This window comes from Canis aureus, chromosome 8, assembly GCF_053574225.1.
Source record: "Canis aureus isolate CA01 chromosome 8, VMU_Caureus_v.1.0, whole genome shotgun sequence".
Classification (NCBI taxonomy): domain Eukaryota; kingdom Metazoa; phylum Chordata; class Mammalia; order Carnivora; family Canidae; genus Canis; species Canis aureus.
The window spans coordinates 25,000,887-25,015,562 of NC_135618.1; the positions used below are offsets into that span (position 1 = coordinate 25,000,887).

General features: G+C 38.2%; 1 pseudogene; it reads right to left on the reverse strand.

The window, feature by feature from the left end:
- Positions 1-2,007: 2,007 nt before the first annotated feature.
- LOC144318045 (nucleoside diphosphate kinase A pseudogene) lies at positions 2,008-2,461 on the reverse strand (annotated as a pseudogene).
- Positions 2,462-14,676: the final 12,215 nt, after the last annotated feature.

The window sequence follows — 14,676 nt, forward strand, 5'->3', positions numbered from 1 at the left end:
ACTTGAAAACAATTAACTATCACAAGCCAAGTTATGCACAGAATGTAGTTGGCTTATGTCAACTCTTGGTTTAGTAATTTACTGTAGGTTTTACTGAAGCTATTTTGTGTTTTAATTTTACAGATTGCTTTAAGATTTTAGTCATTTGCCTCAAATCTTTATTAGGTAAGGTACACATGTAACATCATTTTACAAAAAAGGAAAGCTAAGATACTAATAACTAAGATAGCATGTGGCTTAGGACACTGTGAAGGCCATGGATCTGGAGTAGGATTTCTTGGTTTTTGATTCTAGATTCTTCAGTTATTTGTCATGTGATTTTGAACAAATAACTTGATTTTTTGGTACTTCAATGTTTTGTTTTTTAATCTGCATAATGGGCTTAAAACTGGCATTTTTAGCTTAGCTCGGAGCCTGGTGCATAAATAGTATTATTTCTTTGGTGATTTTTAATTTTCAGGATAAAACTGTCAAAACTGGTCTGCAATGAACTGAAACATAATTACACTTAATTGCAGAATCTCCATGTCTCAGGGCCCTTTGTTGGTGAATTCCTTTTATCCAGAGAAAGCTGTCCTTTACCTCAGCATTAAACTTCGACATTGGGGGACAAGAAGAAGTAGTGTGTGTGTGTGTGTGTGTGTGTGTGTGTGTGTGTGTATATATATATAAAATGAAGCTGAAAAAAAGAAGTTGATGATTTAAATAAATGAGCATTGTTTCTTATAAAACCCAGGAAGGATAAAGAGCCCCATTCAGTTCATTAACCAGTTACTAAATGGTGTTTGTGTTATCCCCATGAATACTAAATGAATTCATTATGATATGTGCTATTACAGTGAATAGCAAATGAATTCATAACGATGGGCTCCATAAAAATATTCCTAATGGAGAAGTTATGCATTATCAAGCTGGTTTCTAGAGTAACTGAGGCTTACATTTAAATGGGGGAAATAAATAATACCAGGCACAACATGGATTAGTTGGAGTTATTTGAGTAGGTCCTACAGAAGTGAAAATACCGTGTCTTGGTAATGTGTCTGTAGCCTCAGATGACTCAGTTTTTAGTTTCTGTCCTCTATTACTGATGGATAATGTCTCTATCTGTCTTTGATTCAAAGAGATGGATGCAATTGTATGCAGTTGGTCAACAGTAAACCTTTGGTTTGTGATGACACAGATTAGTTGAGAAAGCTTGAAGGGTTTTCAACCTTTCCTGTTGAGACACTATCTGAAGGAATGGCTACCACACTTGACCAATCTGCAGGTCAGTTGCTGTACATAAAATCCAGCGAACCCCCTCATCTGCCCACTCTCTTTCTCAGCAGAAGAATAAAATAAATTTTAGAATTAATGGCATGAATGCTGTACCCTTGAAGTAATATTTGAATTTTATTGACCATCGTAAATAGATTATGAAGTCATGGCAGCAACAAAAGCACAGATGGTGTCTTATTATAAACCTGCAAACTACAAGCGATGAGCCTGAAGACCACTCAGAGGGCACTTGTGGGCCATCAGTGGTCTAGAAATCACACTATGATAGCCACTCATCTAAAGGTATAATTAATTTCTTAGGAAAAAAAATGACACAGCTTCTCAGTTCATAATAAAATTAAAATACTTCCAGGGCTTAATTTTCAAGAACCAGCAGTTTTATATGTCACCCTAATTTATGATTATATTTGAGCCTATGAGAGTAAAATTTAGCAAGAAGAATAAAAAGTAGAAGAAATAGAAAGCAGAACTTAATGAATGCAAGCAGTTTAACAACTCAATTAAGTAACATTACTTGCAACCTACAGTGTACAAAGCGTTGTGGGAGATACATAAATAAAACATTGTGTTAGTCCTCAAGAAATTTTATAGGGAGCACTCCCAGCTCTAAGAGTTCCCCTCCATGTTACAAAGGAGTTCTCAAAAATAATTGGATTTGCTAGAGCCTGGTCCCTGCCCATGGGAAGGAGCGGTAATGGAGTGGGCAAAGCTCTGGGGTTTGCTCTCTTGTCACTCATAGATCCAGTTCTGAGCAGAGCTCTTATAATCCACCGGCTCCTCAGGCTGAAACCCCAAGCCAGTCACTGAATCGTTACCCGTCACCGAATTGCTACCATGGGTAATGTTCCTGTCAACATGGATGCAAAGGTCCCTATGGATGGTCCCAGGCTTGGAGTCTACAGGGTTAGTCCTCTGAGATTTACTCAGCTTGTCTTCACCACATTCACCCCCTCCCAGACCATAGGAACCACAGGCCCTGATTGCATGTATTTCACCAGGCCGGCAAAGAATGATGGTCCTTTATGTCAATGTAGTGTTCTTTGAGAAGGTCTTCCGAAGCCTGAATTAATCTCATAGCAATGAGACAATTCCCTTTACTCAAAACACTTGATACTCTCTCCTACCAGGCTGCACTGGACCTCATCAGGCTTGATGGCAATAAGGCGCACTCACTATTGGCCATCATCCTGGGGATAGAGAGCCCTCCAACTATTCAGGCCACAACTCCATCAGGGGCCGCCCTGTCATGTACATGTTTAACCATGATGCAAGTTAGACTGGGATAAGACTTAGAACTAATATGAACCAATTTGATGGAATGTGAATAGTAGCAAAATAATAGCAAGCATTTCTATAGCACTTGCTATGTGCCACGAACTTTTCTAAGCACTTCACATAAATTAACTCATTTAGTCCTCACAACAAACCCATGATGTAAGCACTATTGTCATCCCCAATTTAAGTGGGAGGAAACTGAGGCATGGATGATTAACGAAGAGATAACTAACGGACCAAGACTTTTTCTCGCTTTCCTTCCATGACAAAAGGTTGCTGCCAAGAAGCAGCTACCACCTAGTAGAAAATTTTGAGGTTGTAGAAGAGAGTGGAGCCACAAGATGGAACATGAATTCCTGATTCCACAAGACAGATTGGACTTTCCAAAAAAAAAGAAGGTGGTGTCAAATGTGGCAAGACATAAAATAGGATGATTTGTGAAGAAAGGCACAAAAAGATGTGTGATAATTAGAACATCAATGTTTTTTTAAGATTTATTTATTTATTTTAGAAAGAAAGAGAGAGAGACCATGGGGCAGGGGTAAAGGGAGAGAATCTTCAAGCATACTCCCCGCTGAGCGCAGCGCCCCATGCGGGCCTAGATTCTATGAGCCATGAGGTCATAACCTGAGTCGAGATCAAGAGTGAGGTGCTCAACCCACTGAGCCATCCAGATGCCCACTTTTAAGTAAGTGGTTCTAAGAAGTAATAATACATGGAAGTGGTTTCCAAATTATACCTAATTAAATAAAGAATAGGGTACAAAAAAGTGAGGATAGTAAGCAAAGCCTGTTTTTCTGATCAGTTCAGTGTTCCTGGCCAGGAAAGTGAGGATGAGATTAGTTACAGGATAGGTTTTAAAAGGAGAGCATTACAAAATAAGCATGAAATAGATTTAAGAGTGATGGTGGGAGGAGAAGAGTCAATGGAGACAGACTGAATATGTAATCACCCTTTATATTACATGTTTTGTACACTACTTGTCATATAAGACATTGGCCAAAAATGCAGCTGGTTTTGTTCGTAATAGTGATTGGACACCATTGTGTGGGAAAACATATGGCTTGGTAGTGTTCTCCTCTATTTTATTTAATTTTATTTTAATTAATTAATTTTTATTTATTTAATTTGTTGTATATCTTCCCTCTCTTTATGGAAGATCGAGTCTGAAAGATTATCAAAAATTTCATCAGAAAACATTGCAGTGAAATTGAAACAGGCCAAATGTTGAAAAATTTTAAAAACTGGGCAACCCCGGTGGCTTAGCGGTTTAGCACCACCTTCAGCCCGGGGTGCAATCCTGGACACCCAGGATCGAGTCCCAGGGTGGGCTCCCTGCATGGAACCTGCTTCTCCTTCCTACTTTGTCTCTGCCTCTCTCTCTGTCTCTCTCTCTGTCTCTCATGAATAAATAAATAAAGTCTTAAAAAAAAAAAAAGAAAAAATTTAAAAACTCTTCTCTTGGCTTCCGTGAACGGTCTCCCTGGGTTCACTTCCTTCTCTGTCTTCGTTGTGACCTAATTTCCTTCCCTCTTTGGATCACAATCACAAATGAAGTAGATCCATCGGCTACTGAAGAGCTTGAGCTAATTGTTCAAAGTTTGGCCTATTTCAATATCATTTCAGGGTCTCCTGATGAAGTTTCTGGCAATTTTTCAGGCTCTAGGCCTTTAATATAGAAAGTATTAAAACACGCACACACACACATACATTCACATACACACACACCCTTCCACTCAATATAATTATAATACACAAAAGCTATAGTTTTGAGCGATTTCCTTTACAACCTAAATATATATTGTGATTCAAGTAACTTTAATTACTTTAACTTTATTAAAACAATGGCATTAGTGCCCGTCTTATACGTTATTGGCACATTGCACTTTCAGAAATGAGTGAACTTCTCACACAGCACCAGCAAAATGTTAAATGAAGTAAATGTAATTAAACATGAGCTTTAAGGGATCCCTGGGTGGCTCAGTGGTTTAGAGCCTGCCTTTGGCTCAGGGCCTGATCCTGGAGTCCCGGGATCGAGTCCCACATCGGGCTTCCTGCATGGAGCCTGCTTCTCCCTCTGCCTGTGTCTCTGCAACCCCCTTCTGTCTCTTGTGAATAAATAAATAAAATATTTTTTAAAAAACATGAGCTTTAATACACACGATCTCATTTAATCCTCACAAAAATCCTATGAAGGAGGTATTATTATGCTATTTTACAGCTGAAGAAACATGTTAAGCAACTAGGAAGGTCACACAGGGTGGAGAGGAAAAGCCTGGTCTTGACTGGATTCCAGGTATCTGACTAGAGCCTTCCTCTGCCTTATATTGGTTTCGTTTGTACTTAAAAGTGAAAGTAGAAGGCAAGTATAAACCTAAACACCACTGTGCTATTAAAAATCATGTTTTTTTTAGTGTAATGACTTCTAAAAAGTGTTCACAGTCTTGTTCTGTGACTTAACACCTCAGCAGAAATAGCTCTCGGCGCTTTGAAAGTGGGACCATCTTATACAGCCTAAAAATGCCCTCAAATAAGGCTACTTAGTAGCAACTCTACTGACAACTTCTGGAGTGTAAAATACAAACAGAGTCTAAACGGGAAGGATAATTTTATAGGAGGAGAATGTTATTATTAGCAGCCTTAGAGTCAACATGTTCTTAGCATGGAAAAAACAATGATCCTGAAGAAAAAACAGTGATGTGGATTTATAGATACTGGTCTCTACTACCCTCCTGGAGGTAATTGATAATCAATTCCTTAACTGTCCTGAATATCTTTTCTATTTCTACCATAATAACCATAATAACAGCACAAATGGATTCATGCAATCATTTATTCCTACAAGAAACTTGTTTTAAGCAATTATTTGGTGCCAGGCCCTGGGATTAGCACTTTGGACACGAAGGTGAATGGAGCGCCTAATCTATTCCCATGGGACTCTTGGTCTCTAGTGTATGTATTTTAGGTACGTGTATGTACGCACGCAGGTGGTATTATACATAGGAACTTTAAGATGCATTGTAAAAGAAATCATATTAATGCATATTAATGATAACCTAGCATCATGCTCCAAACTCACAGTTGTCCCTGATGACTCCAATTCTAAACTTTCCCAGGAGAGAAGCAGCCTTACATAGCACTTCTCTACCCTCCCATCTCCCTTCCCAACCAGCTGGTACAATGTTTTGGACCTAGTGAGTGGCCAAAAATACTCATTAGATTATTTCTCGATTGATTTTGGCGATCTTTATTTTTCAAGGTATATACTTAGCATTTTTCTCCATGGCAATAATGATTTTTAATAATTGGTTAGAAGGGTGCCTGAGTGGCTCATTTGGGTAAGCATCTGCCTTTGCCTCAGGTCATGATCTTGGGGTCCCAGGATCCAGCCCCAGGTCAGGTTCTCTGCTCAGCAGGGAGTCTGTTTCTCCTTCTCCCCTTGCCTCTCCCCCACCCCACCCCGTTCATGTTTTCTCTCTCTCAAACTAAAAAAAAAAAGTATCTTTTAAAAAAAATGATTCATTAGATTGTTTTTCTTTCATCAAACACTGCTGAATGCTCCTTGATGTCCTAGGTGGTTTATGAATAGTTGTCATTGGGTTCAATTTACATCTAAACAAAGTCTTGATGCTCCAGGAATCCTAAAGATGATTTGGTATGATGTCAAAATTATTTCCTAAGGTCAGTAAATTAAGCAGTGTCAACATAATGCCAGCACCATTAAATGATCTTTTAGTTTTTACTTATTTTTTTAATTAATTTTTTTTAAGGAGACTGCACACCCAGCATGGAGCCCAATACAGGGCTTGAACTCACTTGAGTTGAGATCAAGAGTTGGACACTCAACTGACTAAACCACCCAGGTACCCCAAGTGATCTAACTTTTAAATCCATGTCGGTGCTTTATGTTTGCCCATCCAGGGAAGGAGAAAAAAACTAAGGAACCCAAAACTTGCTTGGCCATAGGTGGCAAATCAGTCACTTGTCTTGCCTCTCTAGGAAGCTTTGGCTGAAAAACAAATCGAGTATATCTAAAGCTGATGAAGTAGCTTAAGTTTCAAAAGCAAAACAAAGCCCAGAACTTGATAAATCCCTTTGCTTAAAAACAAAACCAGAGAAAGTTAAGTGACTTTAAGAGAAAAGCTTTTGTTTAGCAGCCAGGGATATGCCACATAGTCTTTTGGGAGATTGGGAATGAGAATTTAGCTTGCATAAATGATCCCAGTGTTTTAATGAATGATTATGAAATGACCAGAAAAAAGCATATTGTTGTCTCATTTCGATCAGGGATTAAGGTAATACAGTGGAACAAGTTTGATAATTAAACAGCTCCAGGAAAACTGATGTTGACTTAAAAAAATTTAAAACTAAGCCATCCTTCTCATCACATAATTTAGGTGACAACATTTCTTGTTTGTTTATTTTTACGAAAGCCACTTTATTCTTTATCAGCTAGGGCTCACTCTTTCCTGAAAAGTCAGAATTCTGTGCCCCAAAGTGGATGATATACATTGCAATGCGTTGCAATGCAATAACATTGGCTTGAAGAGTTTAAGGTCATTTCATAATTAATTGGATTTTGAATTAGCTTTTCTTTTGGAGGATTCTCTGTGGTAAATCCCACCACATTTAGTGTGTGTGTGTGTGTGTGTGTGTGTGTGTGTGTGTACCCTTTCTGAAATATTTAACCTTGTGGTCTCCTGTTTACTTTTTGAAAAACTCTCTACCATTGGATGTCATGATAGCTTACTTTCTTGATTTTTTCCTCCATTCTTTTACTTCTTAGTCTCCTTTTGGGGGGTTCTCTGATTCACCTCCTCAACCTTCTGCCCAGATCCTTGAGTGATCTCGGCAATGACCCCAGAACTTCTGTTCACATCCTTTTCTTAAGCTCCCTTTCACGGCAGTTACAGATTTCTCTACTTTTTTTATTTCTCAGACTCCTAAATTTCAGTGTGTTAAAAACTAAAATTGTTATTTCCTCTTCAGATTCATCCCTTTTTCTTTGTTCACTATTATTGTTAAATGCTAGCTTCCCAAATATCACCAGTCTAGCAGAAACTGTTGAGGTAAAATTCAGTTTATTATGGTAAATTAATTAGAAAAGAAGGTCATTACACTGAGGTGGCTTTAAGGCCTTAATAGCCTTTGTAAGCAAACCAAAAACCAAAGCCTGTAAGTGCCTCAAGGACAAGAAATCAAATCCTAAGGACGGTCAATCACAAACAGCCAACTAGACTTTCCCAAATAATGCAATGACTTAAGACATAGGCCATCAAATAATTTCCTTCCTTTACTTCTACCCTTTCTCTATAAAAGTCTTGCCTTTAACTACTGTTGGTGGAGCATTGCTAACTACTTCTCGTTTGATCACTGCCTGATTTGAATTATTTTTTGCTCAAATAAATCCTTAAGAATTTTAATATGACTCAGTTTATCCTTTAGTAATTGTTTACTGAAGTAAGAGAGAATAGCCTCTCAATAGAAATTGGATAGTGCCTAGAGGAAGAAAGCAAGATTTGAGTTTATTGAGAGCTGAAACTTTGGTTTAAAATGTGTTTCAATGTGGGGACTTGATAGGGTCGAATAAGGATCCCCATACAATCATCCAGGATTGGTGGAAACACCAAGGTGAAAATTTTTGAAGGAAGGAATTCAAAGACTCTTAAGGCACAAGCTATTGATGTTTTCCAAGGAAAAGTTGGTGGGCATTTCCAGAAGTTTCTATACCAATCAAGCTATTTACCTGAGCTAGAGTGTTCCAGAAAGGTAAAGTTTTACTAATGAAGACAACAGAAGAGTGAGTCATGCTAATATCAACAATAAATTATGTATATGTGCAAGGGATGAGTAGTTTCCAACCTCAGTATACAATCTATGCGTGGAGGTAGGTGGGTTGGTTCTCATTACGCACAAACTTGTTTTGGACAACTGGGCAGCTGATGGCTATGAGGACATACGGTTGCTTCACATATTCATATAGATCTCTCTCATAATTTCTCCAAAGAATACATTCACAAATGATCATTGCTAATAAAAATTCCCTTTAATACATATTTAATTTGATAGCTTGCACATCTAAGAGAATGAATTCTAGCCCTCTTGGTGCTCTCCCTACACAGCTCTCTAGTCCCTAATATGTATCATGTACATAACTCTGTAACACTGTCCATGACTCTAGGAAACTTTTTAACCTAATTTTGCATGTATATTTTCCCTTATTCATTGAAAAAATCTTTGAAGGCAGTTCCTAAAGCAGTATCTGCAGGATAGATAATAGGAGTTCAGTAAGTACATCTTGAAAGAATCCAGTTATCCAGTTTGAGGATTGTGTGGTTATTCTTCACATGAAGTAACTTTTTTGGTAAAAACATGTGGAGTGGTCTGTTTCATGAATATTAGCTGCTTTAAGTGTTTAAAAGTCATTTACTGGGCAGCCCCGGTGGTGCAGTGGTTTGGCGCCGCTTGCAGCCTGGGGTGTGATCCTGGAGATCCAAGATCGAGTCCCACATCGGGCTCCCTACAGGGAGCCTGCTTCTCCCTCTGTCTGTGTCTCTGCCTCTCTCTCTGTATCTATGAATAAGATAAAAAATAAAATCTTAAAAAAAAAAAGTCATTTACTCCTCATGTCATTATGTAATTCCAATTTGGATAACTGTCTGAAGGCATGAAGGCATCATAATATATGGTGAAGAACATAAGCTTTGAGTCAGCCAGATTTGCATCCCTCAATAACTGTGGGATTTTGACACAATATTTTGGATTTCCAGGCCTCATTTTTTCCTCTGTAACATGCCAAGACAATTATACCTGACCGAATTTGTTTCCTAGAGCTGCCATTACAAACTGAGCGGTTTAAAATAACAAATTTATTGTCTCACGGTTTGGGAAGCTAGAAGTATGAAATGCTCCTTCTGAAACCTATAGGTTTGCCTCTTTCCAACTCCTGGCAGACTGCTGGCCATTTTTGGCGTTCACCAGCGCTGATTGCATGACTTCAATCTCTGCCTCTTCATCACATGTGTTCTTCTCCCTGGGTCTGTGTCTTCACTGGCCATCTTCTTACAGCCATTATATTATATTAGAAGCCCACCCTATTCCAGTATGATCTCATTTTAAATTAATTAAGCACATCCACAATGACCCTATTTCCAAATAAATTTACATGCTGAGTTTTTTGGAGGTTAGGACTTGAGTATATCTTTTTTGAGGGGTCAACTTCAACCCGTAACACTGACACACGGAAACCTTATTTAACTAGAACGACAAAGCAGTTGCTTGGCATGTAGGAGGTGCCACAAAATTAGATTTTTTTTCTTTCCTCCCTTCTTGCTGGATTATAATTATGGAGACTGTTCATGTTTTGGGTCTGTCCCAGTGCCCTTATGTTGGTCAGAAAATGTGTTCTACGTGTGGAGAAGGAAGGTTGGGTCATCACTTTGATCCCTGTTGGCCTCATCTTATGCCACTTTCTAAGGACATGGGCCAATTGATGTCATTTAGTATTTTTGTTTAGAGAATCATTTACTTGTCTTTGATGCAGTGTTCATCCATTGTCGGCTTCTTTTTTGTCATTTTGTTAGGCTTGCTGCATTCCCTTCCACACCACAATAAGCTTTTGTGCCGGAGGAAGCCAGCTCACTCCAGGGAGAGGGTTGGCGTCCTTTCCCCACACCCTGCCAGGGGGCCCCACCAGCACCAGCTCTGATACGGGGATGGGGACGCAAGGTGGCTCCGGGAGATGCAAACCGTCCTGTCACGGCTGCTCATAGAAGGGTGGTTGGTTTTAATTGTAATACTTTACTTTTGGCTATGCTTACCTCCTGCCAGATTTCTAATTCCCGTAACATTTAAGATTGCCAAATCAGGCCATCTGTAAACATGAAAAGTTGTAAAACTGGGGTCTCTCACCAAAGTGATAGTTTTAATATTTTGAATAGAAGAAAGGCTGATCTTCCTGGTCCTGAAAGTCCCAGACTGTATACTTCAGAGCAGGTATACTCTCTCCATTCTTCACCCTCTGCATTCCTAGGGATTTCTGGATGTGGGTGGATTTTGGTTTGATGATCATCTTTTAAATTTTTTTCCTTTTTGCTGTCAAGAATGTGCCTTGGCAACTGTTGTGGCAAAGCCCAGCACAGCCTTTTGTGAGCCAGAAAGGTTAAAACTGGGCCGACAGGACAGCCCCAGCTCTCTGCTGTTGGTGAGTTATTCTGTTTATTCTACATATGTTTCCTTTTAATTAAAATGTCATTTTTAATTAAAAATGAAATGTCAAGAAAGAAAAAAAATTGGCAAAGTCTGGACTATTGCAATGAATGAAGGCAGAAAAAGTCAGTAGAGAGAAAAAAACTTTGAAAGGATGAGAACAGTATCTTATTCACCATTTTGGCAAAAAACAAAAATCAAGAAGAGGTTTGGAGAGGTTAGAATGCCCTTTGTTGTTCATGGCACACGCGCACATCTTCTTTATAGCATTTCCCCATAATTAAAATATATATATTCAATGTGTGGGCACATGCTTTAAGTTAATGAGTGATGCTGATGGGTGCCACATTTTTCATGAGTGACAGAGCCACTAATGAGATGTAGCATTGACTGCAGAGGGCACCAATAAATTGTGTAAAACACCCCTGCTGGCCGTTTATTTAATTTATTTTACAGAAGTGTAATGCCTTATAGTTTAATATGGAGCTTTTATTTTGTTATAAAGACCTAAGCCTACAATGGGCCTTTCAAGAATTATGCACCATTTATGCCTCCTATTTCAGCATTGCTCTGATAGAGAATGTTCCATGTTATGATTAAATCCTCAAAGGGATGCTTCCATAGGCAAGTAAATTCCATAAAAACAACTGCACTGGGGTATACATCACCTTTACTAGAGAGTAGGAGTGACAAGTGGCTAGGAAGATGGTGGGCGTGTAGAAATCAGTTGTGGGGGAGTAACAAAGGGTAGTTTTGTTACTGAATGGAGAGAGACCAAGGGGAGTTAGCTTCTCCCCAGCAGGTATTATCTTAATGTGCCCCCCCCCCCCATCACTTTTTGCATTCTTTTGATCGGGCTGAGAAACTTCCTCTCCTTCTCCATGTTTTTCCACTTTGGCTTTATTTTCTTCCCTCTGTGGTCCCATGCTTTTCCCTCCTGATTTAGGTCTTTGCTTATCCTCTTCCACTCCACTTAAAATGCAGTTTTGCCCCCATACTGGCCCCTAATTACCCATGCAGAGACTCCTTCTTATCCTTTGGGTCTCAGCTTATAAAATCAATTCTCAGTATAAACCAAATCTGTCCAGTAACTTCCTTTCCTCTACCACTAATAGTAGGTTCTGTGATCACCCCTAACCTCAACCATTATATTCTTTCCTAACATCCTGAGCTTGTCCTTCATAGGACTTACAACAACTATAATTAAATATGTAATTGCCAACTTGACTTGCTGGCATTTTCTAGAATGTAAGCTCCAGGAGGGCAGAAACTGTGCCTACTTTGTGTTTACAGCTGTGCCCCTAGCATCTGGCTGGGTGTTTCTTAGATAATAATGTTAGATAAACCTTGTTGTTGAATGAAGTTTGCTCTCAGTAAAGTAAGACTCTGTAAGTATTTGGTTAATATGGTTTGCTGAAAATCGAGTTTAAAGTAATACAGGTTTATATAGATTATGAAAGGGCTTTACTAACAGTCAAGCTGTTTAGCTTGAGCTCTGTCCAGATTAGCTTTAGCTCTGTCTCCAGTTCTGCTGTGATCTAGGAAAATGATAATAGCGCTTAGAGTGTGATTCTCTAATGATACAGACAAGAAATGCAATTTTTAGAGACATATTTCAGTAAACCTATACTGAGATTCTACTTTGGGTCAGGCAGTGGGCTTGGCATCGTGCTACCCTACATTCTAGGAGTTCTCAATTTAATAAAGTTTGCTGAGCAAGTGAGAATAAAAGGACATTTTTACCTTGGCTGTCTTTTTTATCCCTCTTCCCCCACCCCAAGTAAATGTTATCCGGAGCAAAAGGAAACTCAGGTGTTGGCCAAATTCTTAACTGGGTCTAGAAGGAAACATGCTTGTATCTATTTATGAAACCCAAACTGACAGAATTGAAATGCTTGTTTACCTTAATAGCTGATTAATTAGTACGAAATGGTTCCTTTTGGTGAAAAAAATGGTGAAAATAGAATTAGGTATATATTACTACTCTCCAGTCTTCAAGTTGTGTGACTATCAGTAATAAAACTAAAGACATCTCCTATCCATTTCACGGGATATTTTTTGACAGTTATCTTTGAAAAATTATTGAAAAGATTTCCCCAATTTTTCTTTATCACCATGATAGTCAAGAAGTTCTGCCTTATGTCCAATTGAAATCTCTCCTGCTTTATTAAACCAATTTCTGCTTGTTTGCCTCTCTGTATCCATGGAGAACAACTGATCAGCATCCTTCATATAAAATCCTTTATATTCTTGTAGACAGTAATTTCCTGTGAAATATTTAGTTGGAAGTTCCATAAACTTTAAGAGAAAAAAAAGGGGGGTTGTGGTTAGTTTATACTCATGAAAATATTACTGCAAGGCTTTGGACATAAAGACAGCTACATTTACCTTTTAGTGTGACAAATTAACTTTAACCCTGTTTTTAATAGCATTCTGAGGGCCATCATAATACATGTAAATCACGTATTTCCTGTCAAGCGTGGTTAATTATTTTGAAAGTGTGTGCATTATAGCAACTTTTTTTTTGCCTTCTCTTAATTTCTTGGTAAATCTCTTTCACTGTATTCTATAATTTAAATTTATAATTGTCTCAATATGAATTATTACTCATTTCGAATTGATTTTGGCGATTTGATTCTAAAGCCTTGAAATCTGATTATGGGTAACCAGTAAGAAAACATCCATGTCAGATACAGGAAAAAAAATGCTGTCTTTTAAGGGTGAGCAATTTGATTTCAGGAGCAATTTTTGAAAAAAAAAAAAAAAGCCTTATTCCTAGCATTAAACTGAGAAGTTCGTAACTGTCCACAGAAGTTTATGAAATCCAAACAATTATGTAACAATAAAGGTAAAATGTCACTGAAGCTGTAAACATTGGTATGATGACATAGACGGGCAGATATTTCCTGAGATTGACAGCACATGGTATTAAATATCTCCTAATTTCTTCATTCTTTACATTACAGGAACTCTTCTTGGAGGTTCTATGATTGGAGGGGTCTCTATACAAATTAACAAAAAGTCCTGCCCAAGTGTTTCCTTGGTTTTGGTGAAAGGCTGCCCTCTTGTGCAGAGATGAGAAGCAACTGTTAAAAACCTCACCGACCTTATTAACTGATGCAATGTCTGTTGGATTCTGAAATGGACATAAAGAGTATGCTTGGGACCCACTAGTCCTCATTCAGAAATAACAAGAATTCACTCTTAGCTTCCTTTGGATTCTTTGTGCTTTAGAAAAGGATTACAATGTTCATGGTTCTGTATACAACTTGGACCAAAGGTAAGCTCTGCCATTCCATGCAAGAAAACAGCCCACCCATAGGAGAAACCTACAAAGTTTCCCTTTCAAAAAATAAACTATGTGCTTATTTCTAATTACAAAACCTTCTGATCTGTTAGTTAACAGAATCCTATAACGAAATGAAAATGAAGTCAGAGCCACTCCCTTAAGTATGTTAAAGGTTAGGGCTTGACTTTGTCCCTAGTGGGAGAAAAGAAAGTTGGAGAATCCTTCTCAAGATTAACACTTGAAAGTGAAAAAATAGAGTGCACACACTCTTCCTTCTCCTCCTCCTCTTCTCCTCCTCCTCCTCCTCCTCCTCCTTCTTTTGGTCTTATATTTCCAAGTATTTAGTTCCATTGAAGAAGTCATGTTTCCAAAATGCGTATTTGATAAGTAGCTAAGACATATGATTTATTTCTATCTGAGACTTTAATAATAGGTTTTATTTTATGCAAATGTTTTTTATGCTTTTTAAATTTAGGGTTTTAAAGAGCTTAGCAAATAATTGTTGCCAGAAAAGAATTAGTTGACTATCTTTTTGAAAGTTACAAGTGGCTAAGAATCCTAAGAAATGTTATCTGAACCAATTAGTCTGTCTTTAATCCATAACTCATAGAAAGTACAAGTATTGA